The 14,878-nt window shown below is 49.9% G+C and overlaps 1 long non-coding RNA gene across 1 annotated transcript; it reads left to right on the top strand.

The window, feature by feature from the left end:
* Positions 1-384: 384 nt before the first annotated feature.
* On the top strand, positions 385-3,172 carry LOC144336779 (uncharacterized). The gene is made up of 2 exons (XR_013409100.1): positions 385-496; positions 2,798-3,172. It is a non-coding gene; the product is annotated as an uncharacterized LOC144336779 (long non-coding RNA).
* The last annotated feature ends 11,706 nt before the right edge of the window (positions 3,173-14,878 follow it).

The raw sequence follows: 14,878 nt of genomic DNA, 5'->3' as shown, positions 1-14,878 counted from the left end.
ATACAGCGAGGTTCAAAACAGAGGGAGGATTTTGTTGTCACACAGATGTCCACCCCTCCCCGCACTGCACCATGGCGCCTGCCTGCTCCAGTTCTCCTGGTGTGTCGCCTCCCACTGTCCACTTCCCAGGCAGCTTGTCTGGATCTCTTGCAAGAGAAGGGCTTGGAGCCTGGTGACCTTAGCGGCCACAGGGCCCAGCACACAGTGGGGGCTCCATGAAATCCCAGGAGGGAAGGGATGGAGAGGGAAGGAGGCCAGGTGTCCCAAAGAGGAACCCTGGGGGAGTGGTCCTTTCCTATCTGTCACTGGTGCCTAGTAAAGCGAGAGCAGAAGATCCCAGCCCCAGCTGGCACATGGCTCTGAGCCCAGAGCCTGTCCCTTCATGAAGGAAGACAGTGCGGCCACCATTGGCCCACAGGCACTGTCTCCGCTGAGGCCCCTTCCAGCTGTCTTCTTCTCTGGAAGCCCTCGAGGACCCTGCCTCACACTGTTCTGGGTGAGTCTGTTCCCTGTGAGTATTTGCCTTCTGAGGGTGCAGGCACAGGGGCAGGGCAGGGGCAGAACAGCAGGATCCCACCCACGTGTTGAACTGAGCTGATTTGTCACTTTATAAAAGGCTTGTGTTGGGCAGGCTTGGTGTTGGGCCTGTGGTCCCAGCTACTTGAGAGGCTGAGGCAGGAAGATCACTTGAGTCCAGGAAATGGAGGCTGTGGTGAGCCATGATTGCACCACTGCACTTCAGTCCAGGTCACAGAGTGGGACCCTGTCTTTAAAAGAAAAAAAGATGTAAAAGGCTAGTGCATTGATAGGTGGGTGGCCCCCAAGTTTGTTTTTTGAGACAGAGTCTCCCTCTGTCACCCAGGCTGGAGTGCAGTGGTGTGATCTTGGTTCATTGCAACCTCCATCTCCCAGGTTCAAGCGATTCTTCTGCCTCAGCCTCCTGAGTAGCTGGGATTACAGGCGCTCGCCATCGTGTTCAGCTAATTTTTGTATTTTTAGTAGAGATGAGGTTTTACCATGTTGGCCAGGCTGGTCTCGAACTCCTAACCTCAGCTGACCTGTCCGCCTTGGCCTTCCAAAGAGGCGTGAGCCACTGAGCCCAGCCCCAAATTCTGTTTTAAACACAAGCTAGAGTCAATGTCCACACTGGAAGTCATTTTCAAGGGGGCGATCAGAAAGCAGCAGGGGAAGTGGCTACTTTGAAGCAAAGCGACTGACATTTTAAAGCAATTAATAACTGTGTTTCCCCAGAGACAAGCCGCGGGTGTGGGGAACCGAAGTTGCTCCTCTCATTGTTCCTCCTGTGCTTGGGCAGCGGACTGGAACCCTCTGGGCAGCTTCTCAACTCAGCGTGTCTTGCTGATCTATTAAGTTGAACATTAATCATTAGTGGAGCTCATCTTCCTTCCCTGAATTTAATTTCATTAGTTATACTTTCTTTCCCTATTAGAACAGGCTCTGATGCATTTGCTTAGAAGGCAAATGGGCACTGGCTCTCTCCCACCTCTCCTGGATGGAGACGTCCCTCTAATGGCACAGACAATTGTCAACATGTCCAGGTCAGGCTGGTTGATCTGGATACAATCAGAACTCAAATCTTTTCTTATGAACTCTCAGGAACTCTCTTTAAGAAAATCAGGGCCACTGTGGTTTTGTTACTTGAAAGGGGTTTCAATCCAGACCCCAAGAGAGGGTTCTTGGATCTTGCACAAGAAAAAATTGGGGGCAAGTCCACAGAGTAAAAGCAAAAGCCAGTTTATTAAGAAAGTATAGGAATAAAGCAAGGGCTACTTCATAGACAGAGCAGGGCGCTCCCAAAGGCAAGAGGAGGAACACATCCATCTTACCTGAAGTGCTTGTTTATATATAGAATAACAAAGCAAAAGCCATGGGGGATGTGCTCCACTCCAGGGCTGTGTCAAAGGATTGCTCATCTTTGTGTAACTACCATCTTCACAAGAATCTGTATCTTTAAAGCAAAACTTATTCTTAAACTAAGAATGCTTTTGTACTTAAGACATCGGGACATTAGGACATTTCCTGCGTCTGTTAAGTCTTGGGTCTGTTTGCTCAGCATGAATTCAACTATTCCTTTAACCATGAACCTCATGTGGCTAAGAATGCCTAATCTCCTGGGAACAGCCCAGCAGATTTCGGTGTCTGTTTATCCAGCCCGTATTCAAGATGGAGTCACTCTGGTTCAAACACCTCTGACCGTTTTAAACCAAAAAAATAGGATACCCAATCTCTGGGATCCTTTGTCTTAAAAAATATATGCAAAAGACACATCAGGAAACCAGAGGCAATGGGGTCCCAGGATTGCCACTTTAGTCCTGGACAGGCACTAGGGCAGGACACTGGAGATTAGAAGGGGGGCCAGTGCCACTGGAGATTAGAAGAGTGAGTCTGACAGGAGGGAGCCCCAGGAGAAAGTCATTTCTTCATCCATCTGCTTGTCCATCCATGCTTTAATGCTATTCTTCCAGGCTGTACACCAGGTGTGGGGAGGGCTCAAGGATGTCCAAGCCGAGTGTTCTGGCCTCCTTGCCTTCCTTGCTCCCTCCCTTGAAATATTTGAGTGCCTTATCTACCCCCTAGCACTGTGTCCAGTGCTAAGTATCCAGTGATAAGGTTAAAACAACAAACTTCCAATCAGTATGGAGAACAGTTTGGAGGTTCCTCAAAAAACTAAAAATAGAGCTACCATATGATCCAGCAATCCCACTGCTGGGCATAGACCCCAAAGAAAGAAAATCAGGCTATTGATGAGATCTCTGCACTCCCATGTTTATTGCAGCACTGTTCACAAGAGCCCAGATTTGGAAACAACCTGCCACCAACAGATGAATGGATAAAAAAACATGTGGTCCATGGACACAATGGAGTACTTACTACTCAGCCATTAAAAAGAATGAGATCCTGTCATCTGTAACCACACGGATGGAACTGGAGGTCATTATGTGGAGTGAAATAAGCCAGGCACAGAAAGACAAAGTTTGCATGCTCTCACTTATTTGTTGGGGCTAAAAATGTAGAACAATTGAATTCACAGAGATAGAGAGCAGAAGGATGGTGACAGGGGCTGCGAAGGGTTGGGGAGGGGAGAGTGTGCATAGTTAATGGGTATAAAAACATAGATAGAATGAATAAAATCTAGTATTTGATAGCACAATAGGGTGACTACAGTTAATCATTTACTGTACATTTAAAAATAAGAGTATTTTGCTTATAACACAATGAAAGGTAAATGCTTGAGGTGATGGACACCCCACTTACCCTGATGGGATTATTATACACTGCATGCCTGTATATATATATGTATTTTTTTAAACAAACAGTCAAGTTCTTTTTCCCAGGAGGCAGCCCAGCTAGGATGGAGACCAACAGAAGCACCGTGCACCTAGATCCACACTCTGCTGAGAGTTTCAGTGAAAGACAACTGAGTGCCTGAGAAAGGCAACTAGGGTTGGGATAATAATCAAATCCAGTTTGAGAAAGGAGAAGGGCGCTCCACACAGGCGGGAGAGAGGGAGTGCGCGGATGGAGCCGACCGTCTTACAGTCTTGGAGGAATTAAGGCATCATAGAGGTAGGGTCTAACCACTTCAGTCCTTCCTAGAAATTCAATATGACTATAGCTCAAAAGCCCACCAGGGGGCGATGCAGGACAACTTATTGCTTAGCGCTAGCGGCGCCACATCCATGATTTGTGTAATTCACAAGGAATGCCTTAAAACTCTGGGTGGGGTGAAAAACTCCTGAAAACTGGAGGCCCAGGGCAGTCCAATGATAATCCTAAATAATAGCTTGAAAGTGACTGAGCTAGGAGTCCAGAGACAGAGATTCTAGTTCCACTTCAGCTCTTGCATTTATTTTTTCTATGGCCTATTTCTTAATCCCCCCTAGACCTGGGTCCTCAAGGGTCAAAGAGAGGACTGGGCCAGCACATCCCTGAGCTTTTCCTGGTGCAAGCTCCTGCCCATGCTGCTGGGAGTGCAGTGGTGTCTGTGGAACTGTAGAGGAAGAGGCGCTCCCGCACTGAGTCTCCAGGTGCTGTTTGCTCCAGTGAGTTTGAGAGAGACACATGGCTTTGGAAATTAACACTTTAGTTTTTTATTTTGTTTTTAAATGGAGACTGGGTCTCACCATGTTGCCTAGGTTGGTCTCAAACTCTTGACTTCAAGAGATCCTCCCTCCTTGGCCTATCAAAATGCTAGAATTACAGGCCTGAGCCACCACACCTGGCCAGAAATCAATAATTCAACCTATGGTTTTAGAAAAGGTCTGAAACATCACTGGCCTCCTTTCCTCCGATGCTCTCCCCATTGTCCCAGCCTCACCCTGTCTTCTCCCTCATCCCATATTCCCCACCAGGCGACAGTGGAGCGGGAAGCACGGCTTAGAGGCCCAGAGCCCAGAGTTCAGATCCAAGATTTCCAGAGACTCGGGGAGGGCTTCTAAGTCCCCTGATCAGCCGCAAGAGAAAAGGCCCAGTCTGTGGCTGAGGTTCCTTCCTCAGGCAGGAACATCCGGGTCATGCCCTCCACCCTTCAGAGAGCGGCCAGAAGCCCATCCCAGGCAGGCCTCCTACCCCTAACTAACAGCAGTCCTGCAGCTGCCCCAAAGCTTGAGCCAACGTTTGCTGTGAGCAAGAGGAATCCTAATTCAAAAGGAAGTTAATGGACAGAGAAGGCCGTTTTCTGTGGAGAGCTCCCCCCTCTCCAAAACATCCCCTGGTAGGTTGGCCACCAGTCACCTCGCCATCTGATGGACAAACGAGTTTTGGAAGACAGGCTGGTTAATCTCATTTACAATAGCAAATTAATTCCTGCTGGGGCCATACAGAGCCAGTTTCAGAGGGACATTTTTACAAGTGTCTGCTCCACTCTGTGGGGCATGGTTAGCAGACAGCTGCATGGCACGGCCATCTGAGCTCAGCAGCTTTCAGCCCAGAGGGTCGTGGAGGGGCCTTGATTGGCCTTCGGGTGCAGACATTTCTGCTCATCCCCTGAGATGTCACAGATACTGTGCAGGTTGAGGTAGCCCGGGGAATTTGCCAGCCAGGCAAATTGCACATCAGAGAGGGGCCTGGAGCATGGGCAGTGCCGTATGAATGCATGCTGAAGAGGTGAAGTAAAGGCTGAAGGAAAAGATCTCAGCCTTTCTCTTTTGGTAGACGTTCGTTCCATCATTCAGCATTTCCTGGGGATCTACCATAGACCAAGGACTTTGCAGGAACCAGGCATTGGTAAGGCCAGGTCCCTTAACAGGGTCACAAAACCCAACTGTTTCTTTTGCAAGTGGTGGAAACCACAATCAGAGTGATGTGGGAAAACAACATAAGAACAAAAATCCCCTAAAATTTACAAAAAAAAAAAAAAAGGTCTTGGTTAATTCACACAGCTATACACTTACAGAGTCTAACAGGTGGTCACTGACAGATTCAGGCATTCAGAAAGTGCCAGGAGTTGGTCTCCATTGCCTGCTTCTGCTTTATTCAAAACTGGCTTTGTGCTTGGGCAGGATTTCTCCCATCCCAACCAAAAATGGGCCAATATTTCAAGCCCAAATCTCGAGACCAACCCTCCTTGGACCCACGCATGTCCCATGCTCACTTGTGAATCAATCACTGTGGCCCTGAAGTAGGATAAGATTGATCAACCCAGACAACACGCTGTAGGATCAGTCCCAACGCACCACACAGCTTAGGATTGGGGGCCACGACATTTCCCAAGATAAAACCAGGATGCCATGAGCAGGAGAAGGGTGAATGGGGCCCAGACTAGCCACAAGGATTACTCTACTCATGCAAACAACGAATGTGGATAGGGTGGAAGCTCTGGGAGAGGGGCTAGTACCGGGGGGAGTAAGACAAGACAAGAGTGCAGAGACAAATAGACCAAAGGATGCTTGAGTAAAAATCTGAAAGATGAATACAGGTCCATCATGGACAGAGAGAGCCATTGCAGACAGAGCTGACAGTGTGCGCAGTGACCTAAATACACACATTCACATAACTGCACACACAGATACGCACACATGCACACACATACACACAGACACTAACCCACGTGTGTAAATACTTGCACACACACATGTACATACACACACATGCACCTTTACACACAGACCTGAAGAGTGTCAGCCCTGTGACTGCAGATTCTTGGCTAGATGTGTTACACATCTTGTTTCAATTTAGTCACTGCAATAATCCTATGAGAAAGCTAACATTTCATAAGGTTTGGGGTGAGGCTTGTGAACCTGCTTTTTTTTTTTTTTTTTGAGACAAGGTGTCACTTTGTCGCCCAGGCTAGAGTGCATGATCTCAGCTCACTGCAACCTCTGCCTCCCGGGCTCAAGTGATTCCTCCGAGTAGTTGGGACTACAGGTGCCCACCACCACACCCGGCTTATTTTTAAATTTTTGTGTAGAGATGGGGGTTTTCCATGTTGCCTAGGCTGGTCTCAAACTTCTGGCCTCAAATGGCCCACCTCCCTTGACCTTCCAAAGTGCAGGGATTACAGGAATAACCCACTGCGCCCGGCGTATATTTGCATTTTTAATAAGTTCCAGGCCGGGCGCGGTGGCTCAAGCCTGTAATCCCAGCACTCTGGGAGGCCGAGGTGGGCGGATCACGAGGTCAGGAGATTGAGACCATCCTGGCTAACACGGTGAAACCCCGTCTCTACTAAAAAAAATACAAAAAACTAGCCGGGCGAGGTGGCGGGCGCCTGTAGTCCCAGCTATTCGGGAGGCTGAGGCAGGAGAATGGCGTAAACCCGGGAGGCGGAGCTTGCAGTGAGCTGAGATCCGGCCACTGCACTCCAGCCCGGGCGACAGAGCGAGACTCCGTCTCAAAAAAAAAAAAAAAATAAGTTCCGTGGTGATGCTGAGCCTGCTGTTTCAAAGCCCACTCTCAGAGACCATTGTCCTACTGTACAGTAAGGCACGCTAGCAGAGAGTCAAGAGTGCGTCCAGTCAGTGAATCTGCAGAACCTTTATACGTAGGGATTTTATTTGGAGCTTGAAATCAAATGTAAATGAAGTGTCAAATATCGGGGCCCAACTACCCTGTGAGAACACAGTGCCCTGTTCGTGATCTCAGGAACAACCCACATATCTGAGAAGACCCAGAAAGCTGGGACATACCTGGGGCTGTGTTCTCAGCTGTTTGATATGGGCATGGGTGGTGCCAATCACTCCATGTGAAATCGTAAGGAAGTTGGCTTTGTACCAGTGATCCCAAATTGTGACTCCTGAGAAACAGCCCAAACCCACCTCCAGCCTGCTGTCTTCCTCCTCTGGAGTGGGACAGGCTTGTACCATGGCCAAGGACCCTTGGATACATCTGCCTTTAGGATGCCTCTGTGGAGGCTACTCAGAACGACTCAATTCCTGTTCTTCCCAAACCCCAAGGAGGCACACGGGGAGAATGGTCCATGCTAATGGCAGCATTTTGTCTTTTCAGGTTCAGTCAGTTTATTCTTTTGCACCCACCTCCATTCCTTATCTCTCCTTCCTCCACCCCAAATCTGGGTCAGCTGGGAGCCACACATCACAAACACAGTCCATCTATACTTCTGGGGGTTCAGGGAGCAGTTGCCAGCCTCCTGCCACCTGGAAACAGTAAGATGCCCTAGGTCGGGGAGCCTGGCGTGCTAACACCTGACTACGGAAGGCAAACACCATGTCCAGCGGCAGAATTGCTGCTGTATCAGTCAGGATGCCGATGCAGGAATCAGAAACCACTCCAGCTATTTCAAGAAAAGGGGGTGAATACTGGAAATGAGGTGCTTCCAAAACCCCTGGAAGGCCTGCAGGGGCAGGCTCTGTAGGACTGGGAAGCAGGACCTCACTGCAGAACTGGCCCATCCAGAACCCTGCATGCTGCGTTTGCTATAATCAGGCAGGAGGTGAATCATCATGTCTTATCCTAAGCACTAGCTCCAGGTTCCACCAGCTTGGCAGTGATACGGGCATCAAGCAGCACCCCTGCACCTGCTGCACACAAACCAGCGAAGTGGCTGCCTCCCCTCTTTCATGTAACTTGGCTGCAAGTCAGGTCTCACAGGACAACACCTGGTTGGTGGAACCTCAATCAGATACAGAGCCCTAGCTGGGAGGGGCCTTGGAGTTGGAGCTTTTGCTTCCCCCACCCCTGCAGTAAAGGAACACCCACTAGAAAAAGACTGGAACAGATGTCAGGCGAACCAATCTACTCTATCCCTCCTGGGGCCTGGGGCCTCAGAACACTTAGTGTCCAAAGTAAATTCACTACAGCCTGATCAAGAACAAAGCAGATTTACTGTTTCATAAAACTAGAAAACCAAACACATATGTGACTGTCAGGTGTGGTTTGATCCAGGGACTCAGAAAAGAAAAAGTCACTGGAACTTCACGTCTATCTCTTGACCCGGTTTCCCAGCCTGACTCTTGGGCTTCGGCTTTTGGATAAAGGATTTAAAAAGCCACCGTTCCCCGATCCCCACAGCATCCAGTCCACGGGGAAAAAGTCATTGCTCCCAGTAGCACCTGTGCTCACCCTGGGGACATTCTCACATTCTCATGGGACCTGCTTGGGTTACAAGATGTGCCACGAAGTAATCACCATCTCCAGGGCTATCTGAAAGGCTGATTGCTCCAGGCCCCTTGAATCAGAGGGCCCCAGAGCCTACTTGGAGTATGTGGACTAAGCGAGGGGTTGGTGTCGATTTTCTGGGAGACCATATATGTGACCTTGAAGATAGAAAAACACAACACAGCCACCTCTTCTAGGATCTCCTGCCATCCCCTCCATCTCTCCCACCCCCTCCTGCCTTCTATGCTACGAGCGAGTTGGGCCACTAGATACAGCAAAGGTTCCTGACAGACCCAGCTCACCTGGATCTGTGAGTCCTCCCCAGCGGCCCTCCTCACTGCCGTTACCGTCTCTTAGAAAACCCTTAGATTCTGGGTGGTTTCTTCCTTCTCCCAGCCGTGGAGACTATTTTAGCAAAGCCTCGTTTGCATTTCCAACCTGCCTCCCTGTCACTCCCAGCCCTCGCTTCTCTCCTCTCTAATGTATTTGTTTGGTTTTGCTTTAATTTTAATTACACCTTCCAGGGCAGCATCACCAGAACATCTCATCAGCAGGTGGATTCAGATCGATAAGAAAGTTAAATGATAACACAGACGACTGACCTCCGTAGAGTTCCAGGAGACATAATCCCCCCCCCCCGAGGGAAGACAACTTGAGCTCCGCTTGCAGCTATTCATTTCTGAAACACATTATAATAGTCAACACTAATTAATTGCCTACTACATACAGGCAAAGTGATAAATGCTTTATGTGCTTTGCCCCTCATCCTCCCAACAGCCCTAAAGGGTGTATATGTATTATCGTTCCAATTTACAGAGCAAGATTTGGGATTCAGGTGACTGTTACCAAACAAATGACTGCTACCAAACGAGTGACTGCTGAGGGCTGAAACATGCCAGGCACTGCTAGGTGCTGAGGGGGTGGGCAAAAGAAGGTGAGAGCTAGTTTCTGCCTCCCCGGAAAACAACTTGGAGAGACAGAGTTAGATGCTAAAGACGGCGCCAGTGTGTGAGGTAGTGTATACCGAACCTCTGAATGCAGAACGCTGGTACTTGGGCAGCTGGAACTCAGGGAGCGCTTCCTGGAGGAAGTGTGATGTGAGTCAGGACTCAGAGCCCCTCCTTTGCAAGTAGCATCATGAAGTTTAAACACAGCTGATGAAAAATTCTCATGCTTCCTCTAACGTGATGATTGCATCGGAAGAGAACACAATGTGGACATCAGCCTCTGGCAGAAGCCCATCCTGGGAGCCCCTCTCTGGAGTCCCAGGTGCACATCTATCCTCTTCTTAACAGACCCTGCACAATTTGTTCCTGCCACAGAGCTCTGGGTCGGCAAGTTTTTCCCGTTATATTTAGAAAAAGTAATAAAATGGTTCTCCCCACAGGCTTTGCCAACTGGATGTTGTTATTTCAAATTAAAAAACAAAAGCAAAAGCTGGAACAAGGAAGGAGACCAAATTACCCACTTGTGGGAAGGAAGGTGCACAGTTCAATTGTGGGGCTCATTCCAGGCTGCTCACAAGCTGCCCCCCAACCCCAACAAGGGTGGGTCTTGGACTCCAATCCTGGCAACTCCCTGAGGTCACCAAGATGTGAGGGATGCCTGGCTGCACCCCACAAGTGTAGTGCAAGGTCTACAGAATTGCAAACCCCTGCTTTCAAATCCTGATCAGATACTTAGCAATTCTGCATTAACCTCTCTCTACCCTCTCACTCATTTGTAATGTGAGAAAGATAATAATATCCATCTCATCTCATTAAGATGAAGGGAGATGATACAGTGAGGCCCTCATAGGGGACCTCGCACATCGTGGGAGCTTAGTAGATGGCACTAATCCTGATTACTGTGGATCACTCTGCTTGCTAATTGATTTTTCTGGGCCCACACTGTTTAATCAAACCTGAATCCACGGTCTCTGTCTAAACACCGAGAGAAAAACGTGCGACAAGAGCAGCACTCAGCATGAAGGACTCTCTTGTCACAGGCAGCCGGGGGACTGGATTTGGGGTGGAAGCGGGCTGTTGATCAGCCCAGGGGAAACTCCAGCGTCCACCTGCCTGAGGGCCTCTGGAAGCCCTGTGACGAGGCTTCTGTGTGGGGACAGAAGGCTGATTTCTGTGTAAGGTTTTCTTTTGCATATGGAGGGGTAAAGAACCCAAAGTTTCCTGGCAATGGGGACAGTCCCCAGAGTGGGTGGCAGAGAGGCACATTCAGGGTACCCTTCCCCATGTGCTCCAGATGGGAACTTCTAACATGGATGCAAGGGGATTATGGAGCCCAGGACGATGTCGAAGCCTGGCTCTTCTAATTTCTTAAAATCCAAATGTGCACAAGGATAAAAATCTATTTTTTCTGTAACAGTCTTTGCAAAAATGATCATCATAATTAATTCCAGATAAAATTAATCCAGAAATTTTCCCTAGAGTATTATTTAATTTTGCAAGACTCAATTTTATCCTTTGGGCATCCTCTGTCCACAGTGACATCTGCAGAGCTACAGGGTTCTGACTGATCTTCAGTCATTACGTTGCACACTCTGAATGCTCGCAGTTCTGATCACAAGGCCTCTTTCAGCCACTTCCTTATCCCTCTGGCCCTAGTCTTGAGTTGGAAGACACTACAATGTCTGCCCACTCGTGAACTGAGAGGAACTCCTGCGTCTGTCTGGTCCTGGCTGTGAGAAGAGGCAGCATCTGCATAGACCTGGGCTGTGGGGAATGTAGCATGTGCACAGGCCTGGACTGTGAGGTGCTGTGGGGTCTGCCCAGTCCTGGAGAATAAGGGAAAGGTATGTCCACACCATCTGAGCCATGTGGGACTGTAGCGTCCGTACCATCCTGGGCCTTGTGGGACTCTGGTGCCCGCACCGTCCTGGGCCTCGTCGGACTGTGGCCTCTGTACCATCCTGGACCGTGTGGGACTGTGGTGTCTGCACCATCCTGGGCTGTGTGGGACTGTGGTGTTTGCACTGTCCTGTGCACTGGAGACTGTGGTGCCTGCCAGTCCTGAGTTGGGAGTGACGATTGACGATTTGGTGTGTGCAGTTCTTGCCAGCCTAAGCTCTGAGGGACTATGTCCATCCCAGTGTTCCAGACCACTGTTCTAGGTTTTGTGGAGATCCAACACCAGAGATGTAGAAGCAGACCCTGCAGTTTTCATCATGTCTATCTGGAAACTAGCACAATTCCTCTCCAAATCCAGATCTAGAAACTGGCTTAGGTCCTCTCTGAATCCAGATCTAGAAATTGTCATAGGTCCTCTCCAACTCCAGATCTAGAAACTAGCATAGTTCCTCTCTGAAACCAGATCTAAAAACTGGAATAGGTCCTATCCTACTCCAGATCTAGAAACTGGCATAGTTCTTCTCTGAATCCAGATCGAGAAACTAGCATAGGTCCTCTCTGAATCCAGATCTAGAAACTGGCATAGGTCCTCTCTGACTCCAGAACTAGAATCTAGCATAGTTCCTCTCTGAATCCAGATCTAGAAACTGGCATAGTTCCTCCCTAAATCCACATCTAGAAACTGGCATCGTTCCTCTCCGACTCCAGAACTAGAAACTGGCATAGTTCCTCTCTGAATCCAGATCTAGAAATTGGCATAGGTCCTCTCTGAATCTAGATCTAGAAACTGGCATAGGTCCTCTCTGAATCCACATCTAGACACTGGCATAGTTCCTCTCTAAATCTGGATCTAGACACTGGCATAGTTCCTCTCTGAATCCACATCTAGAAACTGGCATAGTTCCTCTCCGAATCCACATCTAGAAACTGGCATAGTTCCTCTCCGAATCCAGATCTAGAAACTGGCATAGTTCCTCTCCGAATCCAGATCTAGAAACTGGCATAGGTCCTCTCCAAATCCAGATCTAGAAACTGGCATAGGTCCTCTCCGAATCCAGATCTAGAAACTGGCATAGGTCCTCTCTGAATCCAGATCTAGAAACTGGCATAGGTCCTCTCCGAATCCAGATCTAGAAACTGGCATAAGTCCTCTCCAAATCCAGATTTTCCTGCCTTTCTGGCATTTCTGTTTCCTTTCCTGGTGGACCAGGGGCTTGTTCTAATCTCAGAGACCTTTCTCATGTGGGCATATCCTCCCTTCAGCTCTCCTTAACCCGCCCAGCTCAGCCCACACCTGTGTTCCATATTGATAATGATCAGTGCAAAAACGAGTTTCAGTGTGGAGGTTTAAACAGGTCCAACATAGAAACGGGGGCTTCAGGGGGAATCCATACCAGGCCACTCAGAGATCCCGGGATTTCTTTAGTGTGCCAACTGCTGGCTCTGAAGGACTGTTGCTGCTTCCTGGATTTGTCACCAGAAGTCCCCGTGCGGTTTTAACAACTCCATGATGGGAAGTTCCAAGCCTGAGGTGGTTTTTTTTTGTTCGTTTTTTTCCCCCTTGACCCCACTGTCAGCTGTAAGACTCCTGGACTCAAGGGTCATGGTCCTGGCCTTAGGCAGGATGGTGTCCACCCCTTCTGTGACCCCTGCAGATTCTTTTTTTTTTTTTTTTTTTTTGAGACAGAGTCTCGCTTAGTCGCCCAGGCTGGAGTGCAATGGTGCGAACTCGGCTCACTGCAAGCTCCGCCTCCCGGGTTCACGCCATTCTCCTGTCTCAGCCTCCCGAGTAGCTGGGACTACAGGCGCCCGCCGCCTCGCCCGGCTAATTTTTTGCATTTTTAGTAGAGACGGGTTTTCACCGTGTTAGCCAGGATGGTCTCGATCTCCTGACCTCGTGATCCGCCCGCTTCGGCCTCCCAAAGTGCTGGGATTACAGGCGTGAGCCACCGCGCCCGGCTGACCCCTGCAGATTCTGACAGGAAAGTTCAAGGGGGACAGAGAGTCACTGAGGAGGGACTGCCCAGGGGAAGGACAAGATAGAAAGGGCCGTGCAGAAGACCAGGGTAAATCCTAAAAATGGGGTAAATCCTAAAAACATCCGGGAGGGCCATGTCATAAGGAAGGGCAAAGAGGAATTGCCCTTCTATGGAAGCTCATTGCCAGGCGGAGGCAATCACAGATGAGGGCGCATTCCCAAGTTCTCTTCACAGAAAAGGGCAGGTCCTTGGGGTTCCCTTGACAGAAAAGGCCAGGTCCTGGGGTTTCCCTCACAGAGGACAACGGGTCCCTAGGAGGACCTGACAGAGAAGGGCGGGTAACCAGGGGCTCCCCCTCACAGAAAAGGACAGGTCCCCAGGGCTCCCCTCACAGAAGAGGGTGAATTTCTGGGGTTCCTCACACAAAGGAGGGAGGGTCCCCAGGATTTCCCTCAGAGAAAAGGGTGGGTCTCCAGGTCTTTCCTCACAAAAGAGAGCTTATCCCTGGGTTCCTCTCACAGAAAATGGTGGGTCCTTAGGGCTTTCTTCACAGAGGAGGTCAGGTCCTTGGGGTTCCCCTCACAGAAACTGGTGGGTCCCTACGGCTCCTGTCACAGAGGAGGGTGGGTTCTCAGGGTTCCACTCACAACGTACAGCAGGTCCCCAGGGCTCCCCTGACAGAGGTGGGTGGGTCTTCAGGGTCCCTTTCCCAGTAAAGGGTGGGTCCCCAGGTCTTTCCTCACGGAAGACGGCTGGTCTCCAGGGCTCCCCTCACTGAAAATGGTGAATCCTTTCTTCACAGAAGAGGTCGAGTCTTGGGCTTCCCCTTAGACAAATGCGTGGGTCCTCAGGCCTCCCCTGACAGAGGAGGGCGGGTCCTCAGAGTTTCCCTCACAGATGAGGGCAGGTTTCTGCAGTTCCCCTCACAGAGGATGGTGGATCCCTAGGGCTTCCCTCACAAAAGAAGGCCGATCCAGGGGCTTCCTTCACAGAGGAAGGCAGGTCCCTAGGGCTCCCCTCACAGTAAAGGGTGTGTCCTTAGGGCTTCCTTCACAGAGGAGGGCAGGTCCCTAGGGCTCCCCTCACAGTAAAGGGTGTGTCCTTAGGGCTTCCTTCACAGAGGAGGGCAGGTCCCCAGGGCTCCCATCACAGAAAAGATTGGGTCTCTGAGGCTCCCTTCACAGAGGAGGGCAGATCCCAGCGGTTCCCCTTGCAGTAAAGAGCGGGTCCGCAGGTCTTACCTCACAAAAGAGGGCTTGTCCCCAGGGTTCCCCTCACTGATAATGGTGAGTTTTCAGGGCTTCCTACATAGAGGAGGTCGTGTCCTTGGGGTCCCCCTCACAGAAAAGGGTAGGTTCCCATGCCTCCCCTCACAGAGGAGGGTGGGCTTCCAGGGTTCCGGGGTTCCCCATACAGAAAAGTATGGGTCCCCGTCTCCTGGCTTGAGACACCTATTCTCCGGCAACAATAATAAAG

Source organism: Macaca mulatta, chromosome 19, assembly GCF_049350105.2.
Source record: "Macaca mulatta isolate MMU2019108-1 chromosome 19, T2T-MMU8v2.0, whole genome shotgun sequence".
Classification (NCBI taxonomy): Eukaryota; Metazoa; Chordata; class Mammalia; order Primates; family Cercopithecidae; genus Macaca; species Macaca mulatta.
Note: the sequence above shows the minus strand (reverse complement) of the source record. Positions and strands in the feature narration are given on the sequence as shown.